The sequence below is a fragment of the Panulirus ornatus genome, chromosome 9, assembly GCF_036320965.1.
Source record: "Panulirus ornatus isolate Po-2019 chromosome 9, ASM3632096v1, whole genome shotgun sequence".
In the NCBI taxonomy this organism is placed as follows: domain Eukaryota; kingdom Metazoa; phylum Arthropoda; class Malacostraca; order Decapoda; family Palinuridae; genus Panulirus; species Panulirus ornatus.
This window is the reverse complement of record NC_092232.1, coordinates 7,963,815-7,990,361: the sequence shown is the minus strand read 5'-3', so window position 1 is coordinate 7,990,361 and position 26,547 is coordinate 7,963,815. Positions and strand designations below refer to the sequence as shown.

General features: G+C 41.8%; 1 pseudogene; it reads left to right on the top strand.

Annotated features, from left to right (window-relative positions):
• Window positions 1–3,652: 3,652 nt before the first annotated feature.
• LOC139750190 (zwei Ig domain protein zig-8-like) overlaps window positions 3,653–26,547 on the top strand; it is a 69,504-nt pseudogene continuing 46,609 nt past the window's right edge.

The window sequence follows — 26,547 nt, the reverse complement described above, 5'->3', positions numbered from 1 at the left end:
GGTTGTGGGTGATGACGACAGCGGATCACACACACGTATATGTTTGATCGTACTATGTGCTGTATGTATATCATTATCATTATTACGATTGTTACCTTTACTTGCAAAGAATGATGATGATAATTATAACAATGATGATGATACTACTACTACTACTACTACTACTACTACTACTACTACTACTACTACTGCTACTACTACTACTACTACTTGTACTACTACTACGACACTACTACTACTAATAATGACAATAATAATAATAATAATAAAATACTGATATCTTTTACATCTTCATTTTAAAGTAATGCAATCATTATCAGCCTTATATCCATGACTGTCATTAATATCATCATCTTTCATATCAATATCAACAACATTAGGACAATAATTAGTATCATTACAGTTGTAAAAATGCAGTGCAATGATGCTGGAGAGTTTGATAATGAGGTCAGAAATGATTAATCACAAGACTATGGGATGTGACCATTCTTTTCATTTGTCTTTTTTTTTTTTTGACGTTACTTATATTATCACAAAACCATAACAGTGACGTACAAGATAATCAAAACACGAAATAAAACATTTGCGATAACAGCGGTGGTCGGCGGTGGATAAGGTAATCGAAAATAGTTACATACGATAACTAGAACTATCAAGGGTAAGTGTATCTCTTACACCAGAAAAAAAAATAGGATAAGGTCATTCATTCATAAATTATCGTCATTTATACATGATTTATACATCATCTGCCCCTGGTGGCGGGCGGATACGCTAGCTCTAATTAAACAAATTAGCTCCAGGTACTGAGGGGAATGCCACCTGAGTTTAATGAGAGGAGTGTTACCAATTACTGCGTGGGTACAAGGGTCATAATTCATCAGCACTTTCCATACAGCGTGCAAGGAACAGAATGAATTGGAACAATGTGGTATACCGGGGTCGACGTGCTGTCAGTGGACTGAACCAGGACATGTGAAATGTCTGGGGTAAACCATGGAAAGGTTTGTGGGGCCTGGATAGAGATAGGGAGCTGTGGTTTCGGTACATTACACATGAGAGCTAGAGACTGAGTGTGAACGAATGTGGCCTTTTTGTCTGCTTTGCTGGCGCTACCTTGATGACGCATTGGGTTGCGATGGTTTCCTGTGGGGCGGGGTGGCGCCGGAAATGGATGAAGACAAGCAAGAATATGTACATGTGTATATATGTACATGTCTGTGTATGTATATGTATGTATATGTGTTCATGATAATATGTATATGTATATATATATACGTGTATGTGTGTTTATGTATATACATATGTGTATACGGGTGGATTGGTCGTTCTTCGTCTGTTTCCTGGCGCTACTTCGCTAACGCGGGGCACAGCAATCAAGTATAATAATTATATATATATATATATATATATATATATATATATATATATATATATATATATATATATATATATATATATGGAGAGGTTCATTCCCGATAAGATGCTGGTAAATCACCCCATTTTCCTCCCAAAGGTGATTATGTATTGGTCTGGGAGTCTCTCACAGGTGTGAGAGACGGAGACCAAGAGAGATATATGTGATCCTGATCTCGTATATCTCTTCCACTCACACAATACATTCTTTATTCTCTCTCTATAAAAAGAAAAGAAAATGGCAGGAGGTGTTTCGTATATCGTGAACTGAATGATGAGGGCATATAAAATCGTATAAATTCTTTTTGCTAGAACTTAAACGTCGATTCTCTTCTGAAATGAATTAAAAAAAAAATCAACTTGCGATAGATCCAAACGCCACACTCTCATTTAACCAATATTTTTTGTACGAGACTCGAGTGAGTGAATATGTCTGACCTTTCCTCTTATGGAGCCAGGGCTCAGCAGCAGAGGACACCATGTGATAATGTTCATCATCTTCCACTACCAGAATCTTTCTTCCCCTCCCCTTCCCAACACCCACCACGTTGGTCTGCCATGCCCGAGTGACGACGAGCAGGTGAGTGAAATGGTCTTACATACGTCCAGTCTGGCCACGCTCCCTGTCCCCTGCCGACCCTCACGTTATGTGATGTCACTTCTACTCCGGGTATATTGTTGAGATGGTTCACGCTTGAAGCATAAAACGTTTGTTATGATCGGCTGGTGTATACATTTGTGTGTGTGTGTGTGTGTGTGTGTGTGTGTGTGTGTGTCGCTCATATCTACAGGTTGGATTCACAGGTTAAAAAAAAAAAGTGTTTATGTTGTAGGAGTGATAACCAAAATGCAATGACGAAAGCATTACTCGTACGTGCCTGAGGGATGTAGTTTCAGATGGGTGTCTGTCATGTGAAGAGAAGTTCATGACCGGGCTGGGAGGGTGGTCGTACGGTGTTTGTCGAGTTATCACATCCTGATACGTTGTGTTAATGTATTGGTATGAGAGAGAGAGAGAGAGAGAGAGAGAGAGAGAGAGAGAGAGAGAGAGAGAGAGAGAGAGAGAGAGAGAGAGAGAGAGAGTCTGCAAGAGCATGGGACCAAAGTGTAAAGCAGGGATCGGCACCTTATTTCTACACTGGGGTTAACTATTGCAAATGAAGTTTGTACAGGTGAGATGGGAGGGGTACAGTGTACACCACTGAGTGTCAAGCATGTTTGAGTGAAAATGCACTGGCAGTAAAAATCTCTTTCCTCTTTCCGTTGTGCAATTATACTGAATGTTAGTGATTGCTAAGAAGCCGGTGATTGTTCTTAGTGCTCTGTTTTGTTCAGTTTTGCTCCGAAGAGAAGGAATGACGACGCGGGCGAGGTATTGTTTAAGACAGAGGGGAAGAACTGTTAGCACAGGATACCAAAAGTTTCGTTTCCTGTCCCAAAACTGATGCCGATAAGTGTTCTGAGGGCGTTTACGTTCTTTACGGCCTCTGTCGTAAAGTTTGCGGCGGGTGTGAATGAGGGTGTCGTATTTAACACCTAGTATGTTTAAAGTTTAGTTAAGACGTAGTGGTTGACAATTCACCACGCCATGGGTGAAGGTGTAGTTTAGATTCATGTATCATTTTCTTTCCGTTTCTGTACTGCTATAGGAGAAATACAACCTCTCTCTCTCTCTCTCTCTCTCTCTCACACACACACACACACACACACACACCCACACACACACACACACTCGCAGAGGAAAAAGAAATATTCCATCGTATATTAAGCGAGCATCTAATGCTCACAGCAACGTAATACCCACCTAGGTTTAACTCTGTATGGAATATGAAAAGAACCAAATATTACATTTTAAGCACCTCAGATTCTTCCTATATTTTCTACCTTCCACAAACTCTCTTCCAGATTTAACTAATTCTGTCATTTCGTGTCTATTTCAGTATCGCTTTCCCGATGGGGGTGTGTGTGGAAGGGAGGAGGGAGGGAGAGCTCCTTCTGATGGGGTGTGTGGCAGGGAGGAGGGAGGGAGAGCCCCTTGCCTTCTTTGCAGTCTCCTTCATCGTTCAACTCTTAGCTTCTCAATTTCCACTTTTGATTAGAGCTTTACTCTCTGTAAGGGCGGGCGAGGCTAGCCAAGGTGAGCGTAGCCATGCGCCCTTCAGCTGGTGTGATGTCAGCTGGGACACTCAGATGGTTCCGTGCGGGCTGGTTGCGAGAGGCGCTCGGTGCGGGAGAGGAGTAGTAGTCAGTTCGGCTCTTGCCTCCTTCGGGGACGGACGTTGCGCTGCTGGCCCCAGCCCTCGTCGTGTTGCGACTTCGGCGAGAGAGAGAGAGAGAGGGAGATTGATTGAGAGCCAGCCAATAGCTCGCACTTTCTCGAATACCTTGGCGACTCTATGAGGAAGGTGATGGTGAGCTCCTCATAAGAGGGCAGAGGGCTTGTGCCTTTGGCGAACCACAGATTTTTTTTCTGAAAACATAGAGGATGTTCTCCTCCTGTGTATACCAGTGAAGTGGAAGGGTCTTTGGACTTCGTTGAACAAGGACCACGGTGGATGGTTTAGTTAAAAGGTTCTCAGTACACACAAACACACACACACTCTGATGCTTTGCTGGAAAAAAGGAACGAGGCACTGAGTTCCAAGATGCCTCTCAGACTTGAGTCACGTGCGAGACGAGTAATCATCAGTCCAATTGGGTAATGGTTATGTCGTACTTCAGAGGTCCACTTGGAGAGCTCGACTGTTGTTTAAGATACATTGGGTTTTGATTAACGCTTTGGTCTTCATATCCCTTTTTTTTTCTCCCCCTTTGATGGATTCTCAATCGTTCAGACAACTCTAACAAGAGGACATGAAAAGTGGATAGCACTGTGCTCTGTTACAGAGAAAAGAGACTCTTTTCGTTTGTGTCTTACGTTTGTAAAAATCTGTTGTGGAAAAGACCGAAAGAGTTGGTGGTGGAATTCATGTACTAATTTCTTGGTCGGTTGTGATGAGTCGTGAAGAGGAGGGACAAACGGACAACCACAGACACCGTCACTAGGACACCCTGGCTTCTGTCAGATCCGCCACATGAACACATGGACGCCCCGCGGGATAATAGAACCATTCAAGTCACATGACTCAACCTCCCACCCCGCCTTTCTAACGATCGTCTGAGAGACTCTATGGTCTCTCTCTAATAATGGTGGCTCCCGAGATCTGTGGAAACTGTACTCTCCGGGTGAAGTCTTAGAACAATCAATACACACTATCGACACCTGGCGACGCCAAAGGCGAAATACACCAACGATGTTTATTTTTCTCTACGTAATGGGTAAGTAATCAAGCCTATACAGACACAGGTCCCTGCTGAGATGAGCGAGAGGAAATGAAAATAAAATTGTGGCAACTTTCTCATAAGTTCTTCTATGTCACTGGTAAACATTTTGTGTAGTAGGATATCAACAAACTACTAGACTCCTTAATCAGATCCTTCTCTAATGTTCTTTGATAGAATAAACGCCAGGAATTTTGTGAAATGTTCAATTTGGTCTGTTCTTTTAAGGGTTTTTCCTTTTTTTTTTTTTTTGTATCCACGACTGTGTACACTCCTCTCATCCGGGTTCCCACCAGGTCATTCTTTTGTAAACAATTTAGTCTTCTTTTTTTCTCTTTCGTTGATGGGGACAGTATTTTGAGGGTTATTGCTACAGCTGTGCGGCTAGAGCAACCTTGCCCGAGACGACACAGTGGGGGCTGTAACCCTCATAATTGCTGCCCTCCCTCCTCGTCTGTGTGTGCTGTTTAATAACGCCGCTGATATATGGGAGGCGCCGTGACTGGCCTGAACACACACACAAGGCATCTTCATTGCTTCATTATTATAACTTCTCATCTCTGGTTCCTATTGTCTAACATACACGGATGCTCTGCTGTTGGTGCTGCTGCTGCCGCCTCTGCAGACAAAAGCAATTAAGGATTTTCTATTTCCTCTCCTCTCATCGCATTTTTTTTCCCCCCCCGTTCTCTTCACTTATGAATTCACACCGTCTGTTTATTTACGGGACCGAGTAACTCTGTTTCCCCGTTGTAAATGATCCTTTCCCCTACGAGAGAAACAGAAGCTAAATACCTGTGAGTAAGATCGCTTAAAGCATAGTGCTCTCGAGACGGATTATAGACTTTTTCCTTTTCTAGAATTCAGAGCCGAGTCTTTCCAGTGAAATATAGTTAAAAGGAAAGGTACTTTCCCCCCCCCAAGACTGTCCCCGGGAAACACCACAGAATCTATCGGTGCGCTGGCAACTACATGGAGGCGTTCCCCTTTCCCTGAGCAGCATCAAAGACGTAGGGCGAGTAAATAGGTTAAATCATGTAGATGAGTGTGTGGAGCATGCCCCTGTGGCGGTGGTGGTCGTAGGAGGAGGAGGAGGAGGAGACCTTGGAGGGAGGGTGAAGCTGGTGGTGGCTAGGAAGGATGTGGTGTTGGGGGCGGTCGCTGGTGGTGACGGCGGGGGGGTTTGGTGGCAGTGATGTGTTGGTTGTGGTGGTAGGTGTTAAAAGGTGATGGTTATTGTGTGGTGGAACGACCAGCACGGTAGTAACAGCTGAGGTGAGTGGCAATGGTGGTAGCTATACCCTCATGAGGAATGTCTGGGATGCTAGGTGAAAAGTGCCATCAAATCTCCACCAGCATTTACGTCTAGATATGTAGACATCTTTCGTCATATCATCATCAGTAACATCCGAGTATCTTCGCTTTTATCATCCATGGGAAGAAATAGGTTATAGCAGATGTCACCCACGGCTTAGCGTTCCTGACCGTGAACTACTTACGGGCCGCCCAGGGTCGAGGGCATGGGATCGAATCCTGGTTGCGACAGTCGGTCCACAGTCGACCCGCCTGTTCATCCACCTCTAGGTGTTGGTCGTTAAAATGGGTAACAAGATCACGTTCCGGTATAGTGTGTGTGTGTGTGTGTGTGTGTGTATATATATATATATATATATATATATATATATATATATATATATATATATACACACAGCTTTAATGAGATGGCCTTCATTATGGCCTCAATTGCCGGTGCCATCTCAGCGAAGGAAGACGACAACTCCCAGCACCTTATCCCGTTTGATAAGCTGTCTGGCTCTGAACCCTGGCATACAAGTTATCAACGCCACGACTCACTTTACAGCCTCACATTTTCTTTTTCTATTTTCCTCTCAATGAGGATGTGGGGGGAAAAGAACATGTAATGAGCTTTTACTGGTTTCTTTCCGTTTTTTGTTGATCCCCCTCTCTTCCTTATGGACTGAATAATCCGCTCCTATTCTACAATGGGATTGGATATCACCTTTTGAGCTCTTGATGGAATCGAATTGCCTCATTGTTTTTGCAGAGCACATAACACATTGTAGGACTCCTACATACATTTAGAATATAGAAAATGATGCTGAATTTGCCTCAACGAAATGAAACGTAATTTACGATCTACAAACCATATATATATATATATATATATATATATATATATATATATATATATATATATATATATATATATATATATATATTCCGTTACCCATTATTTTACCAAACCATTACACCAAGCACTTACGTACAGCAGTCACGTACTCCACAACACAACCCGAGATTAGTGTACTGGCTGCTGTTTCCGGGTTATTATTTCCCATCATGATAATTGATATAAAAAAAAAAAACACCCCCTCCCTCCACCTCCAGCAAAACCAAAGCTCCTCCTACCCCCCCAGCTTAAAAAAACAAAAAAACCCAGTATCTTTCGAATGGGTTGTCACTGAGAATTAACGAATTCAATTGTTTTCTAATCATTGCGAATCAAGCGTCTGTAATTCTCACCTCCCGAAGGGCAGTACTGAAATCCCGGGGTTGCCCCCCCCATCCCTCCCTCCCCCTCCCCCCGTCACACACCCTCCAGTGTGTGTGTGTGTGTGTGTGTGCGTGTGTGTGCGTGCGAGTGTGTGTGTGTGTGTGTGTGGAAATTTAATAGCCTATTCAAATGAGAGTAAAATGAATTACAGTCTGAATTTGGGCAAAGCTGTTTAATGAACTGTCGTCACGTGTGAGGTTAGTCAAATCCCTTTTTCATGAAAAAAAAAATAGTAATTGAAAAGATAGAATGGGTATTCAGAACTCCTCAATAACTCATTTACTTATATATATATATATATATATATATATATATATATATATATATATATATATATATATATATATATATATATATATGTGTGTATATGTGTGTGTATATGTGTGTGTATATGTGTGTGTATGTGTGTGTGTGTGTATGTGTGTGTGTGTGTATGTGTGTGTGTGTGTGTGTGTGTGTGTGTGTGTGTGTATGCGACCAGGAAAGTAGGAGGGTAAGTCGTTGTCCCTGAAAGTAACTCTGCGTCAAGCATGTGTGATGCCACTGTGGTGGGCTAATCTGTTTACAGCCAGGGTGAGGGTGTGGTGTTGTGGTGGTGGTGAGGGAGGCAAGTGTGGCGGTGGGGTCTCGGAGCACAGTGGTGGGAGCGCTCGCCCCTCCAGGTTTTGCAGGGTGCTGGAGGTGAATCATTTAATAATGTTTGCTTACAACGCTAACAAATAGCTCGGGTGGACATGCACACTCCCAAGTGAGAGACCGCAGAGGGTTGGCGACAACACACACACAGCGTTGCGACAGAAGAAGGTCGAATGATGACGTGAATAAATGTATGGTAATGGGCATTATGAGTGGGATCATGGGAAACGGGATGGGCTGAACATGTGTCCACACGGGGACTACACGAGAAGGATAGATTAATAAGAGACCTGATGTTCCATAATGAAGTACACATTGTGAGTAGACGGGAAGGATAGATTAACAAGAGACCTGATGATCCATAATGAAGTACACATTGTGAGTAGACGGGAAGGATAGATTAACAAGAGACCTGATGGTCCATAATGAAGTACACATTGTGAGTAGACGGGAAGGATAGATTAACAAGAGACCTGATGATCCATAATGAAGTACACATTGTGAGTACACGGGAAGGTTAGATTAACAAGAGACCTGATGGTCCATATCGAAGTTATCAATACAAACAAAGAGATAAAACTGAATACACAGTACGTCATACAGTGGGAGAGGAAGATTTTGAATTTTCCTACGTTCAGGATTGGATATAAGGAAACGTCAGTGTCTGTAAGATTTAGGTATGGGCGTGTGTAAAGGCACAGGAGTCCCGACGGTGTCGCACGAATGTAAGAGCCCTGCCAAGGGCCTTGCTTACAGAGAAAACCGAAAGAGAATGGATGTGATCAACATGGAGGGAAGGATACATAAGGACTATGCGTGGCGCGGGTGGGTGGGAGGGTGATCAAGCGAGATATGGACACACTCTCGTAGATGTGCGACGGTGAACGTAGCCTGTGACTGGCTCTCCAGCCCTATCAGGGGGCGCTGGTCTGGTGAAGCCGTATGGACAGAATGAACGAAATTAAGATAATTGGCTACAAAGGATTCTATATACTTCGAACGTGGATGGAACAAGGGGAGGGAGCGAGCTAGATGGAATTGGATGCATGGAGTGAGAGGGAGTGTCACTGCAGAAGTCTTTACCTGGCTTAGCCAAGGCATGTGATGTGGTCAAGGATAACTAACCACAGGGTAGTCTGTCTGTGAGGCGTGGCTCTTTATATGGTAAGCTCGGGGGATCTTCGTGCATCGTATACGACAGACAAAGAGTGGAAGCGTGTGTGCATATATATATATATATATATATATATATATATATATATATATATATATATATATATATATATATAGGGGATTCGTTGCACCTGAAAACCTCAACGCCAAAAGCTAATCTTCCCAGTGAGGATCACAGAACAAGGAGGGTAGAGCACAAAGGAAAAAGTTTATGAAATGTTCACAAAAATTCTCTCCGTTCTGACCTCGTATGTTTCGTGGAAAAGAGTATGATGAAAACTGACTGAGGGTAGATGCGAGACATTCTGACATGAAATGAATATTATATATACATATATATATATATATATATATATATGTATATATATATATATATATATATATATATATATATATATATATATATATATATATATATATATATGCAATAAAATACGAGAAAGTGAAACACGATAAGTTCCCAAGTGAACTTTTGTGAAATGGGAACTTATCGTGTTTCATTTTCCTGTTTTTTTTTTTTTTGGCATACACTAGATCACGCGCACCATTGTGATCTCTTGCAATATATACATATATATACATATATAAAGTGATACAGAGCATCTTTTGTGTTCCAATAGAGTCTGTTGGGTTAGGGATTTGACTTGCGGTCCTTGAAGAGAACTTTTATCAAGGACTTACAGCAGGGACTCAAAAATAATATTAGGACACTGCATAAAGGTGTACATCAGAATACTGGAAATGGTTGTCGAGATCAATAAAGGTCACACCAGGAGTCTATGGTTCTTCTGAAGGACTGAATCACATTTATGGAATGTTAATGCGGGAGAAAACTGAAGACTGGACTGGTCTAATGTAAAACAAACAAGAAAGGAAGAGTGAGAAATGGACGAGAGAGACTGGAATGTTATGAAGAATGATGAGGAGAATAGGGCGAGAGAACAGAGAGGCGAAGACATCCGGCAACCATCAAATAACAGGGACAGAAGGAAGCGTCAATACAATGTATGAAAAGCACCGAACACATATATATATTACAGATAGTAGAAGCAAAAAATGGATAAAAGGAAGACTGATGAGGAAAAATAGAAAATAGAGCAGATTGCAAATTAAAAGACAAAAAAAAAAGCAATTGACATTCAGTTTAATTAAGGTACTGGTATTAGAACGGTTATTAAATCAGAGACTGAGGGAGGAGGGAAAATGTAATTAAAGACAAGGGATTCAGATGGCACACGCATGTATGTACAGACGCCAACAAGAATCATCGCCACATTCCTCACTCGGAAGATCGCCCGCTGAATGCGACGAAGAATCTGAAGTACGACACGAATTCTGGAAACCATCCTGGAACATGGAGCGCGGAAGTGCACAATATATATATATACATATATATATATATATATATATATATATATATATATATATATATATATATATATATATATGTGTGTGTGTGTGTGTGTGTGTGTGTGTGTGTGTGTGTGTGTGTGTGTGTGTGTGTGTGGCCTTTGTTGTCTTTTCCTAGCTCTACCTCGCGTGCGTGCGGGAGGAGGGGGTTGTCATTTCATGTGTGGCGGAGTGGCGACGGGAACGAATAAGGGCACTAAGTAAAAATTATGTGCATGTGTATATATGCATATGTCTTTGTGTATGTATATATATATATATATATATATATATATATATATATATATATATATATATATATATATATATATATATATATACGTTGAAATGTATGGGTATGTATATGTGCGTGTGTGGACGTGTATGTATATACATTTGTATGTGGGTGGGTTGGGCCATTCTTTCGTCTGTTTCCTTGCGCTACTTCGCTAACGCGGGAGACAGCGACAAAGTATAATATACAAATAATATATATATATATATATATATATATATATATATATATGCCGAAGCATGTAATGGTGTATTCAGGCTGGAGCTCGATCATCTTCATCCAATACTTTTTCGACATTTGGATGAGATGCCAAGAGTCTTCTGGATTATCTACGTCCTCAAGCATAAAAACTGGCTTGACAACATCTTCAAAGATGATGAAATATGATAAGAATCTTTTGGAGAGAGTTTCTTGAGTGAGAAAACGATACAGAGAGAGAGGAGCATTATACAGTAAGGCGTTTTTCTGTTTCATTCTTTTTTATGCCTATTACGGATTGAAATTTGTTTTTCGGTCTTTACGTCTTCGAACTTCACACACATGTGCACACTCGCAAAATTGTGATCCCTTCCAACACACACACATATATATATATATATATATATATATATATATATATATATATATATATATAATATATACGAATAAAGTGCATATGAACGCGCACATTCATAGAACATACAAACCTCCAACAGTCCACGGGGAAATGAAACACGATAAGTTCCCTAAGTGCACTTTCGTGTAATAATCACATCAGCAGGGGACATACAAGAAAGAAATTTAACAGTCAGTTGATATACATATATATATATATATATATATATATATATATATATATATATATATATATATATATATATATATATATACACTTGGTTCAATCAGATTAGGTTAGATTTAGTTAATTTGGGTTAAGGTACAAATCTAACTCAATCTAATCTTACGACGGCGTCACATGAAGCACCCAGCTCTCTGGGGCTGAATCCAAAGCAATATCTGTACAAGGAGAGGGAAACTGAACCAACACTCGGCGTAGGGCAAGCAGTCCTAGTGTCGAGAACTAACACGTCGGATCCCTTCCGATTCGACTCTCTCCAGTAAGTATGTGGGTCTAGAATCAAGAAGTGAGAGCAGCAGAAGGAGGAGGAGGAGGATTTACGCTATACGAACCGGACTCCCAAATTTATTACAGACAGACTTAACTATCATTTTGTAATATGAGATTCTCAAGATAGGTTTAAAATGTCACAACAAAGTATGTTTAATGTGTAGAGTGGTGGAATAACAAATCCATCATAGGAGATAAGGAAAGTTGTGTGTGGGGGGGGGGGGTTTAGATGAGGGAGATGATCAGAAATTTAGGTTTCAGAGACTTTAAGTTTAACCTGGTTGCGTCTGCTTCGCTGGGGAAATCCTGCTCAAGTCTGGGTTTATCAAAAAGTTGTGACGAGAAGAGATGCAGACCGAGCGCGCGAGAGTGAGGGGCAGATTTGCATGATGTGGAAGAATGTAGTGTTAAGACGTCAACGTATGAATACATCTGGTTATCTGCCGAAGAAACGAAGTCGTTGAAAAAGGAGGAGGAGGGAGAGAGTGGAAGACAGGACAGAACCCACCCACCGACCCACCCGAGAAACGTCGTGGTTGAACAGGGAATGAGGGAGGGACTGAAGCACCAACAGTTACGGAGACAGAGCGGCCAGAGAGGAAGTTAGATATGAGGGAACAGAGGAGTGGGAGGGAAGCGAAAAGAGGGGGAAGCCTGGAGATGACATGCTATGACCATACCCTACCAAAAGCTCTTGGTATGCCAAGGTCTACAACGTAGGATTCTCGAAAATCTCTCAGAGATGAGAACCAGACATGTGTAAGACTACTTAGGTAAGAACATCAAAGGTGGATCCTCCCCTCCGAAAAGCCATGCCGTTGGGCAGAGAGAAGACTGTAAACCGTTTTAATATGTTTAAGAAAACGGGAGTGAAGGAGGGATTCAAAGCCTAGGGAAAGTAGATGGAAAAGGAGCAAGAAGTTGGCTGAAAGAGTTAAAACAGTCACCCTTCCTTAGGAGAAGAAGGACACATTTTGCTTTTTTGAACATAAACGGAAGAAACGAGTAAACGCTGATACCAGTTAAGAAGCGCAAGCTATTCAAAATACGAGGCTGGATTCCATCTGGACCATACGCCTTCCTTGTGTTCAGAGCGAGAAGTAAGTATTGGACTCTGTGAATTCCAGAGGTGATTAGTGAGTGTACCTGGTAAGTTGTATGGGAGAGTGGTGTCTGAGAGTGTGTTGGCATGCACGGAGCATCAGACTGGGAAAGAGCAAAGTGGCCTTAGGAGTGGTAGAGGATGTTTGCGTCGAAGAATCTGTGTAAAAAATACTTGGAGAAATAGATGGTTTGGTAGCTGGCATTTACGGATCCCTAGAAAGCGTATGATAAGGTTCGCAGAAATGCTTTGTGGAAGGTGTTACAATTATACAGTGTGGGATGACAGCTAATGGAAGCTGTCGGGAGCTTCTATCAAGAAAGCAAGGCATGTGAGTGAACAGAAAGAGAGGAGGGTGAGTGCTTCCACATGAAGGTGGGTCTCCCGCAGGGGTGTGTGATGTCACCATGGCTGTTTAATCTGTTCATGGATGGAACAGTCAGGGAGGTAAATGCGAATCTTCATCTATACCCCATGCCTCGCATCCATACAACATTGTTGGGACTACTATACCTTTAAATATACCCATTTTCGCCTTCTCAGATAGCGACTTCTCTTTCCACACATTTTTCAGTGCTTCCAGAAGCTTGGCCCTTTCACCTGCTTCTATCTAAAACACTTCAATTCCTCCAATTATTCTCCATTCAAACTCACACCCCAACTAACCTGTCCCTCAACCTCGCTAAACTTAATAACCTTTATTCACATTTGCTCTCAACTTCCTCCTTTCAAACACTCTTCCAAACTCACTTATCACCTTTAGCAGTTTCTCACACGAATCTGCCACTAGTGCTGTATCATTAGCAAACAAACACTATCTCACGTCCCACTCCCTCTCATCCTCTACAGACTGCATACTCGCCCCTCCCTCCGAGACTCTTGCATTATCCTCCCTCACCAACCCATCCATAAACAAATTAAACGGCCGTGGGGACATCACGCACCCCTGCCGCATACCAACTTTCACTTGAAACCACTCACTTCTCGCTCTTCCTACTTGTACACATGCCTTACACCTTTGACAGAAACTTATCACTGCATCTGATAGCTTTCCTTTCACACCTACATGCTCTTAAAACCTTCCACAAAGCATCTCTATCAACCATGTCATATGCTTTCTCCAGAGCCATAAATGCCATATACAAACACTTCTGTTTCTCGCACACATTATCTAAAGCAGATATCTGATCCATACACACACACACACACACACACACACACACACACACACGTACATACACATCTGTCTACTGTATCCAATACGAAGGTATGTTTCATTCATACATGATAAGTGACCGTCGACAATATTTTTGATGTATGATTCCACTCCCCTCCCTCCCCATTTTCGAGCATTACAGCTAACAAAGATACTTTGTTAAAATTCACGGTGGAAACTGACCTACAGTTCTGGGTTTTATGAACATCGTGTGGTTCAACATATGAACCACTCGTTTATGTTCAACATATTTTCTTATATTATTTGGTACCTTGAGTTACTTCACAGGAGCCGAGTATGATGCATTGTTGTCAAGTGTGTTATGTGAGAACGATCGACCGCCCATGGATAATGCCAGCGTTACCGTCATGATAGAGAAGGCAACAGGACTTGTGCCAACAGTACCGTTTTGATTATGTATATATATATATATATATATATATATATATATATATATATATATATATATATATATATATATATATATATATATATATATATATATATATATATATATATATGGGGTATGTTTGAAGGAATAGTGGTTCCAACAATGTTGGATGGTTGTGAGGCGTGGGCTATGGATAGAGTTGTGCGCAGGAGGATGGATGTGCTGGAAATGAGATGTTTGAGGACAATGTGTGGTGTGAGGTGGTTTGATCGAGTGAGTAACGTAAGGGTAAGAGAGATGTGTGGAAATAAAAAGAGCGTGGTTGAGAGAGCAGAAGAGGGTGTTTTGAAGTGGTTTGGGCACATGGAGAGAATGAGTGAGGAAAGATTGACCAAGAGGATATATGTGTCGGAGGTGGAGGGAACGAGGAGAAGAGGGAGACCAAATTGGAGGTGGAAAGATGGAATGAAAAAGATTTTGTGTGATCGGGGCCTGAACATGCAGGAGGGTGAAAGGAGGGCAAGGAATAGAGTGAATTGGAGCGATGTGGTATACCGGGTTTGACGTGTTGTCAGTGGATTGAATCAAGGCATGTGAAGCGTCTGGGGTAAACCATGGAAAGCTGTGTAGGTATGTATATTTGCGTGTGTGGACGTATGTATATACATGTGTATGGGGGGGGGGGTTGGGCCATTTCTTTCGTCTGTTTCCTTGCGCTACCTCGCAAACGCGGGAGACAGCGACAAAGTAAAAAAAAAAAAAAAAAAAAAAAAAAATATATATATATATATATATATATATATATATATATATATATATATGTGTGTGTGTGTGTGTGTGTGTGTGTGTGTGTGTGTGTGTGTATGTATTTCATACATGTTCGCCGTTTAACGAGATAACGCCAGGAACAGGCGTGAAAATGAAATTCGTTCACATCCACGCTTTATTCTCGTGTGAAATGTACCGAAACCACAGCTCCTTCAAAGCTTCTCGTTTGTATCACTCTCAATTCCAGGTGCCTTAGCACTAATAATCATCTTCCTCTCGACATCCAACATCATTTTTATATGCATCAGTCTCGCGCTCACTTCACTACACTCTTTCAACGTTCCCACAACTCTTACTTCAGCAGCAGTGCTACCCCTTCCACAGCTCTCGTCCTTACACTAACCCGGGTTCCCTTCCCCAAATATATTTCCTACCTCTCCCTTCTTCTCATCATACGTATATCTGCACACATTCAGACACCCTCAGTCTGAACCTTCGAGAAGGATAAGCACTCCTTCCTTGGTTCCTTCTTCTGTTCCAGGAGAGGAGGGTTTCCAGCTCCCCCAGTTTCCTCCCCCTTTGGTCGCCCACTACAAAACACAGGAAATACGTGGGAAGCACACTTTCAACCCCTAAACCCTGGGATAAATACGTATACCTATACAATGTTTATTCTATTTGATATTTAGGTATATTTCAGTCATAAATGACAAGCGATTGTCCGTAATGTTTCTGATGTCCTGACAATTTATTCGTGATTCTTACTTCCCCTTCTCACCCCGATTATTTCTTTTTTTTGAGCATTACGACTTACAATAACACCTTGTTAAATTTCATGGCGTAAACTGAGCAACAATTTCCAGTTTCTGACATCGGATGTTTGATATCATAAACCATTTGTTTATATTTTCGAACATGTGTTTGAAGCTACCTTGAGTTACATCGTGTGAATGCACTATGATATGCTGTTGCCAACGGTGGATTTCATGGCAGCGACTGAGGGCAGGACTGGTGCCAACAGTTCATTTATGATACATGACGGCCAACAGGGCTTTTACCAACAGTACCGTTATGACAGGTACTGCCAACAGGACTGTCAAAGACAGTGTCGTTGGGATAACGGAAGCCAACAGTACAGCTCCCAACAGTGCCCTTATAATACTAACTGCCAACAGGAACATTACCAACAGTACTTCAGTGACAAAGATGACCAACAGGACTGTTACCAACAGTACCATTATGAAAGAAACTCTCAACAGGACTGTTACCAACAGTACCATTATGAAAGAAACTCTCAACAGGACTGTTACCAACAGTACCGTTACGAGAGCGACAGTCACCAGGACTATAACCAAACGGTACCGTTATATGCCAAGAAATCCGTTACCAACATTTTCTCTGATACCAAACGGGCCGTTACCCAACGACGGCCTTACCTTAAAGGAAGGTTTACCTACAGTACAGGCTTACCCAACAGGCGCTTTCCCTACAAGATGGGCAAAAAATTACGGGAAAGTTGATATCAACGACACCTTTACCCAGAGGAGGGGGTCTTTCCCAGAGGAAGGGGGGAGGGAGTCTTTCCCATAACAGGGGCGTTAGCGAGGGGAAGTTTTCTCACAAGCCGTTACCAACGGGAAGTTTACCCTACGTGACCTTACGTAATCTTACCTACAGGTCTGAGGCTGACAGAAATCTACCTCTAAGCCCCGTTACCAAAGGGATACGTACCTCTCAGCGCCGTTACTAACAGGGTACTTACCTTTCATGGCCGTTCATAACAGTAAATTTACATTTCAGGACCGTTATCAACAGTAAACTTATCCCTCAGGATCGCTGTCAACGGCAAAAGTGCCTCTAGGCTCCGTTACCAACAGAATCCTTAAGGACAAGACCGTTGTCAACAGAAAACGTACCGTTGGCCAAAGAAGCGTTTCCGACAGGACCACTGCTAACAGGAACTTACCCAACACGAACCCCCCCAATCATAAGTCCAGAAGAGCTGGTCGAACTGACCATGTTTACGACAGAGCTGGTCGAACTGATCATGTCTGCGATAGAGCTGGTCGAACTGACCATGTTTGCGATAGAGTTGGTGAAACGGACCATATTTACGATAGAGCTGGTCGAAGTGACCATGTTTAAGACAGAGCTGGTCGAACTGACCATGTTTACGATAGAGCTGGTCGAACTGATCATGTCTGCTATAGCGCTAGTCGAACTGACCATGTTTACGATAGAGCTGGTCAAACTGACCATGTTTACGATAGAGCTGGTCGAACTGATCATGTCTGCCATAGCGCTAGTCGAACTGATCATGTCTGCGACAGAGCTGGTCGAACTGATCATGTCTGCGATAGGGCTAGTCGAAATGACCATGTTCACGACAGAACTGGTCGAACTGACCCTGTCTAGGAGCTCTCACCGAGAAAGCCTATACACTATACAACTTTCAAATATCTATATATAACTATAGCTATATAGAAATATTACAGAAAAAAAAACGAACGAAAAATTTCATGGGAAAAAATATAAGAAAAGACAATGGAATTTGGCATCAGCAAAAAACTTTCACACTTTCCATTCTTTAACCTCGTCTTAAAACAAACTCCAAATTAGTCATTTCCAAACTTTTAAGTCTCTTATCGCTGAAGTACAGCTTCCTTTTGACTCCCCCGAACATTATAAGGTAGTTTCCTGTGACCATTCGCGTTACAATCATATGTAAAACATTCATCTGGAGATAATATCCTGGGTAGAGAAACTGGACCAGTTTAAATGGTTGGCTGGTTTGTTCATGATACAATCGCCACTTGGCCACTCTGCTTCTGTAACCCATGAACACCAGCGTGCGTGGACGTGATAACAGTATACCTGCTACTGCTACTACTTTTACTACTACTATTATTACTACTACTAATAATAATAATGTAATGAAAATAATAATATAATAATAATAATGATAATAATAATAATAATAATAATAATAATAATAATGATGATAATACTAATAATTGTAATAATAATAATAATAATAATAATAATAACAACAACAATAATAATAATAATAATAATAATAATAATAATAATAATAATAATAACAACAATACTAATAATAATAATAATAATAATAATAACAATAATAAACCTTCGTTACTGCACAAAGCATGAAGCCGAAGGTTTGAAAATATAAGAGTAAATACACTACACAGTAAGCAGAAGGACAGACGGTGTCAAACGGGTAAAAGATAAAGAAAATACTTTACACAAATGTTAAATGTTACATCAGAAATGTTCACAATGGCTGGGATGGGGACCGAACCCGTTGCGCGGATAGGCCGCCCGTTGTGACTGTGGCGCTGAACTGCAACCTGGGGACGGAGGAGGTGTCTGTGCAGGTAGGTGATGGTGGCGGGGACGATGCAGTGGTGGCTTCTTGGTGTGTGTGTGTGTGTGTGTGTGTGTGTAATGAAACCGACTGAGTTATGCGAAGGATTCATAGTCTCCTAACAACATCACGTATAAACATTTGTTTTCAGATAGATTTATATGATATGCTGATGATTCCTATTACGCGCGCGTTTTTTTTTTTATCCTTTTTTTTATCCTTTTTTCTTTTTTCTGTCTAAACAGACAAAAATCTTGTGCTCTCCCAAAAACAAACAAACAAACAAACAAACAAAAAATTCCCGAAATTAACCTGTAAATAGCAGGGATTCTGCAGCAAAATTATTTACCCAACGAAAAGTTGTAGGACTAAGGTTTTTTAAGCCGTCTTTTACGAAAAGTTTTCGTGAGGCCTCTAGCTCTCTCTCTCTCTCTCTCTCTCTCTCTCTCTCTCTCTCTCTCTCTCTCTCTCTCTCAACTGTAACATTTCTGAGGGTACGAGTGAGCACGTGTGTGTGTGTGTGTGTGTCTTTCCCTGGTTGTGAGAGGTCTGCTTTTTATTCTTATCTCTCTCTCTCTCTCTCTCTCTCTCTCTCTCTCTCTCTCTCTCTCTCTCTCTCTCTGTGAGAGTGCGCGCGCCTGTGTGTGTCTTCTGGGCCTGCAATGACCTGTGGTGACCTACAGTGACCTGTGATGACCCATAATGACCGACGGCATTTCATATTTCAGGGGAGACCAGTAGTCATCACACACTCTGTGTATGTATATATATATATATATATATATATATATATATATATATATATATATATATATATATATATATATATAAACCACGTCAGAGGTGGAAGATGGAAGGAAGGATGGAGTGTGGCCAAGATTTTGAGAGATCGTGCGCCCTGAACATACAGAGGAAAGTGAACGGTGTGTGCGTGGGAGAGAGAACGGGATGGGAAGGAGGCGAATGAGGCCTTCCTCCCTCTGTTCCAGAATGAGGCCTTCCTCCCTCTGTTCCAGGCACTACTTCCCTAACGCGCGGGGAAACTGTTGATCGAGTATGGAGAGAGAGAGAGAGAGAGAGAGAGAGAGAGAGAGAGAGAGAGAGAGAGAGAGAGAGAGAGAGAGAGGTAATACATGTTTTCCCCCTTCATTGTAACAACACACATTCCACTCCTCACAACGTCTTCTTCCCCAGTAGCTGCAGCCCTCACCACGGGGTCCTTCCGTGTAATTAACTTCTCTCCTTACGGGACAACTGGCTCCTGATAAATCTATAAAACTGTTGCAGACTTTCATTTGTCTTGTCCACAGCGTCCTTTATCTCCTTCTCCTGTCCGAAATTCTGACGCCCGGACTGCCTCATTCTACCGTAATCTTAGCTCATATATATATATATATATATATATATATATATATATATATATATATATATATATATATATATATATATATATTTCTTTCTTTTCTTTTAAACTATTCGCCATTTCCCGCGTTAGCGAGGTAGCGTTAAGAACAGAGGACTGGGCCTTTTTTGGAATACCCTCACCTGGCCCCCTCTGTTCCTTCTTTTGGAAAATTGAAAAAAAAAAACGAGAGGGGAGGATTATATATATATATATATATATATATATATATATATATATATATATATATATATATATATATATATATATATATATATACACACAAAACACTGCTTACCTGCTGCTGTGCTGTATATATAGCTTCATTTTCATAGCTTCTTTTCATATCAATTTCCACCATTTCGGCGATAACTCACAGACATATCTCTCTACCTCTGAGTATGGCATTTGGTATCTCAAGTCATATCCTTTAGAAGGATCACTCAACTCTGAAGATTGTCTCTTCTTTTGTAGCGTCTCATTTTAGACACTTGGATTCCCCTGTCATCCCTTCCTCATTTCGATGATAACCACATAATAACCCGAGTTCGAGCTACGCATCGTCACTACTGCTTCCCAAATGGGATATTGATTCTCTTTACATCTCGAAGGTTGTCTGAAGAGATGAAGATGAGATCCAGTGATGATGGTGTATCTTGTTCTTCTGTGGCTCCAGGGAGTGAGTGTTCGGTAGCATGTTACAGCATCAAAATCTACTATAAAGACATTATGAGAACTTGTATCTCCATTTCTCACTTCCTTCATGTAGATCCATATAGTCTCGGTCAGTTCCACGGCAAGTGAGATCCACCACCATAAGAGCTTGAAGATCAGGGAGAAGTCTTATGACAAAGGGGTTCCCACACCACTCGTATCACATACATCCACTACCATCAGCGAGTATTTGATCCCTCTCGTCTGCTAACCTCGGAGGATTGTATACTGTTAAGTAGGATCTCCTTGATGTTGGGTTTTTTTCCTTTACGTATATCCAGACGAGACGATCATAGAACCAATAGCTCTTGACCAATGGACCAATACCACTTCTGTCCCTCCTTCGCCCTCTCCTCCTTTCCTTCTGTGTTATAAGGGAAAATACGAGACGTGGCCCAGGCCACCATAACCTCCATGATAGACAGGGTGATTTCCTGTGTCAGGTGTCCACACTCCAGTGGTCTGTGTCTGTGTACACTTTACTCAAGGCCTTTACTCCCATTGGTTAGTAGTCTTAAGACTCGTAGTGTTGTGGGTCTCTCTCTCTCTCTCTCTCGTTACTCTACAGTCCCACTTTATCGACTAGTAGTCTCTATGCCTCTTTCAGTACTCCTCCGCTACACTCCGCCAACTTGGATAAAATTCCTGAAGTGTGTGTGTGTGTGTGCGGCTCCTCACCCTCTCTCCAGTTACTAAGGAAGATGTCAATCTTATTCGATCTTTCGCTATCTTTCACGCTATCTTTTTTCATGTTTCCGAGATCGATATCATTCCTAAAACTCATATCACAACCTGGAAAACTATCTGTTTTGGACTCGTTATATTCTTGCAGGCCACAGACCATGACAAACTTTAGCTCTCCTTCAGCTCAAGCTTCATCATGCTGATCAAATTTGGTGAATCTCCCGCTTGTTATCTCCTTCATCTAACATCACACACCTTCATGGCTTCCAAAATGATTTGATGATCTTCCTTTAGGTTTTCAGCGAACCTTATTAGTGTTCTGCATTTCTCTTTTATTTCATTTTTTTTCTTCACGTTAGCCGTACAATATTGAGCAGTCAGTCGTCACTCTGACCTTCCATGACCATTTTATTTAAGGCAATCCCTAGCGAGCTGTTCACGGTACCTCCGTGGCGTAGTGGTCAGCGTTACTGACCATGAGTGCAGCACGCATGGGCATTTTACTCGAACCCATGAGGGTTGTCTGTCCCTTTGTCTTCGTCAGTTGCTCCTCACACCCCCACCATGCAGGAGACCCTCACCTATATTCCTTGGGACCAGCTTTCATTTACTGCAAAGCATCCGTTACAGGCACCTAACTGTACCTAAATCAGGGTTTCAGGTATTCCTGTGCTAAATAGATCCGTCCATATCCAATACTTCCTCTCCAGTAAGGCTATTGCATGTTTTCGTCCTCCTCTGTTTCATTCTTTCCTCTCCAGCAAGGCTATTGCATATTTTCTTCCTCCTCCGTTTCATTTCTTTCCTTTCCAGTAAGGCTATTGCATGTTTTCGTCCTCCTCCGTTTCCTTTCTAAGAGATTCAATTTACACTTTCGTTCAGTCATTCACGCTACCATTGCCGTCCATTTTCTGTATGAATTTTACAGCTTGACTGTCAAGGCCTTTCACTGACGTGCTTTGAAGCCCTGAACACAGGCAACGTATTCTAAGCTTTCCTCAACACCAGTCGACCCACACTCAACACTGAAGCTCGTCTCGTAGGATTTCTCTCCAGTTTTAATCCTGTTAAGTTCCATGAACCATTCCATGTTTGCCTCATCCATTTACACGTTTTATATTTCATTTCAAAACCGAGAACATGAACACTGGCCAATGGACCCCTCTATCTATTGTCTGTCATTCCCATGTTCTACCCTTATTCATTCCCTCCTCGCATTTTTTGCCTACCTCATTTCCTCTTTATATACCACAATGTACTTGCGTGCATGTACATTCCTTTAGGATAAACGTAAACGCGAGTGTACATTCCTTTAGGATAAACATAAACGCGGGTGTATATTCCTTTAGGATAAACATAAACGCGGGTGTATATTCCTTTAGGATAAACATAACCGCGAGTATAATACAACACTGTTCTGCTTTCCGTTATTGCCTAAGACTGTTCAACATCGCGTCTCTGACAGCATTAACCGCGGGGGGGGATATGCATCTTATACCAGTCCCTCCCGAAGGCAATAACAGCTACCGGGGTACTCTCTGCACTCAGTTTCCTTGATCTTGATCAAAGGAGTGAGTGTGGTCCTGTTGATTACCATCATTCAATCAGGTGAAACGCAACCAGCTCTTGGGTTTAATTGAGGCGAAGTTGGGAAGGTCGGTGGGTCGGTAGGTAGGTAGGTAGGCTGCTTCCAGTCCCTTTGTAAGTGCTCTCCTTCAGACATCAGAGGGACTTATTGAACCACCAAGACAAACGATGGCTTATTGGTCTTATTAGACTCGGAAGGTCTATTCCTCCGACCATGGGTCCCTTTGTCTTTAGATGGCTCGTTCTCTCCTCACGAACCTCGAGAGACGAACACCTTTCGTCAAGACGAAGAGTTTTGCCGACCGAGCCAGTTGCTTCTGCTACGTTAGGTCCGATTTTATATGACCCAGTAACGTATTCTGCGATACAGGGAAGCCAATAATTGAGACACTCGCCTCTTAAGAGACAATATCGATTTGTTCACTCGTCAAACTTTCCAGAAATCTCGGAGTAGGGTCTAGTTATCGACAGCCTTCACAGTGTGTGTGTGTGTGTGTGTGTGTGTGTGTGTGTAATTACCTACCAAGCGTGCGGGGCGGGAGCTTTACATTCGTGTGGCCTCATCTCGAACATTTTTTTTTACTACCACACAGTTTTTCAAGCAGCTGCATGCCTTCCACGTTTACTTTGTCCTCATTCAGTTTATTCCAATTCATTCACAACTCTTAAACTATGAAAATACTTCTTCATTTCCTTTCTGATAAGTTTCTTCTTTCCTTTCATGTAATGGCCACTGAATGTTCTGTTCCTGCGTCTTTCAAGGAACTGTTTATCAACATCATCAAAGTGATCTTGATACTTGATGGTTGTGATCAGGTCACTCCTCACTCTTCTCTATTTCACTGTGGACAAATCTAAGGCCTCCTCCAGCTCTCTTAATTTGGGTACCATCTTTGCTGCTCTCCTCTGGACTTTCGCTATTAGTTCTTGGTGCTTCTTCCGGTAAGGCAACCAAGCATGAGAAGCGTGTTCTAGATTTAGTCTTATGTAGGACTTGAAAAGCTTAATGAGTACATCCTTATCCATATTCTTGAATGCTATTCTGATAATCCCAACAGAGAGGTTTTTCTTATTTCCTATTTACCTAATGTGGGTCTCTGGTGACAGGTCAGAGATGCCTACCTACTCCCAAGTCCTTCTCACACACAGAGCTTCCTGTTGCATAATTCTTGCCAGATACGATTCATATTGAGGCCTTCCTTCACAGTCACCCATCTGCTGTGATTCATAATTACGTAGGCTGAATATCGTCCACCTATGTCAGACCACCTTTGGAGTCTGTTTAGGTCCCCTTGTAGGTTAATGCAGTTCCCCCTCCTTTAGGTTCCCTTGTGATCTTTACGTCCTCTGCATACACATTCAGGTGGGAGGGTCCAAACCTTCTGGAAACTATCATATCGATCAAGAAGAGTAATGGTTCCAGAACAGAACCCTTTGGCACTCCAAAGGTGACCTTAACCCATTTCGAGAAAACCCCTTATGATATGCGTCTTTTGTTCCCTTCCACTAAGATAATCTAGATGTCGAAGGAGTCTATCCCCTTATTCCTGCTTGGTGATCCTGCTTCTTAATCAACCTTCCATTTGGTACAGTGACAAATGCAATCCATCCAGTTTTCTCTCTTGTCGAAGACAGAGCTCACTCTCTCGTAGAAATCTAAGAGGTTCGTTACATATTCAATATTTTTCCCTAAGATCGAAGAGTCTCTCACTATGCAATTTCTTCTCTGAAAGGAGTCATCTATATCTCTTCTAATCATGACTTCCAGTACCTTACAGACCACATTCGTCAGGGTAACTGGCCAGTAGTTCAGCGCCCCTTCTTTTTGTCCTTTTGGTACAGATAGGCATGTCATTTGCCAATTCCACTCCCTTAGCTCTATGCCTTAACCCAGCCAAGTCTCGAACACTGTATGCTGTGTTTTTGCACAGATATTCAACACATATGGTGAAATTTCATCAGAACCACGAACCTCGCATAGGTCAAGAACCTTTGGTACTCTGTTGATATCTCTTTTAGATATCTCAATGCCTTCTAAGACCTCCTCTCTATTCTGTCTCCCTGGTGCTGGGCAGTAGTGTCCTCCACTGGAATTTTTTTTTTTCAAACTTGCCATTTAGTTCCTTACGTATCTTTAAATCATTCTCTACACAACTCCCACTGAACTCCTTAACCTGATGAGCACTTTCTCAGCTGAAATTTTGCTCCTGGTGAATCTACGAAGACGTTTTGGATTTCCTCTTGCAAAATTTTCTTTACAAAAGCTTCTGTGTTCCTCGTTTCTTATCTTGTTATACTCTTTTCTTTTTCCTCGCTCTCTTGTACTTAACAAAAGCCACACCTAGATGAAGTGCCACCTAAATCTTCGTCACACTTCATTTAGAAGCTCCTTTGCATTTATGACATCTGTTGCTCAGCCATTCCTCCCTTTTTCTCAGTCTTTCCTCTGTGCTTGAGGTTCGAAGTACCCAAATTCCGACAACTTTACTGCCAAAGAACTCTACCAAAATGCCTGGTTCCTTGTTACTAAACTCCACTTCCTAATCTATGCTGCCACAGAGATCATAAAGTTCCGTATAAGTTTCCATGACTACATCTCCTGTTTTAATCTAGTCTCATCTCCACTCTTTCAGCAGCCCCAGATAACGGATAGCCACACAGAATGAGTACATAACCACTTTTTGGTAACTGGTGTATCACATATGGTATTCTCAACTTCCATACTGGCATGTGCGAGAATACGATCCAGTGATGTTGAATCATTCCCTCTCATCCTAGAGTGTTATATGACATGGTGATACGAGAGATGTTCCTGGATACGTAATGAAAGCTTGTGTCTCCATGACTTCCTAATACAATGAGAATCCAAATTCTCCCAGACTATATTCCAGTCTAATACATAATAGGAATTCCCCCTCATTATTAATACCTTACCAATGATGAGAAGTGCGTGTTATACTGTTTCAAAGGCCATCATAATTATTCCTTCAATGTTACCGTTGTGTATTTGTCCTGGATCTATAATTCTTCAGGGGATTATGTAACACCAACAACACTATGCACTTCCCTCCCATTATGTATTGTCTGGATGGGCCGTCTTCCACGATCTCCTGGAACTTAAAGCTGTCCCTTAATAAGAGACCCAACCCATCTTCCCCTCCTCCTCCTCCTCCTCCTCCTCCTCCTACTCCTCCTTCTGTCTTCTTCCTTCCCTCCTGGCCATCACGTAAACCCGCCAAGCCAGACGGTGTGAAATGTGATCCCTTCAGTACGCTTTGTTTTCACAGCTCCAAAGAGAATTAGGTCCGTTTCCTATAATACAGTCTTTACATTACAATCCTCTGGCCTTTCTTACTAACCTGTCTGCTGACTTTTTCACTCTTAG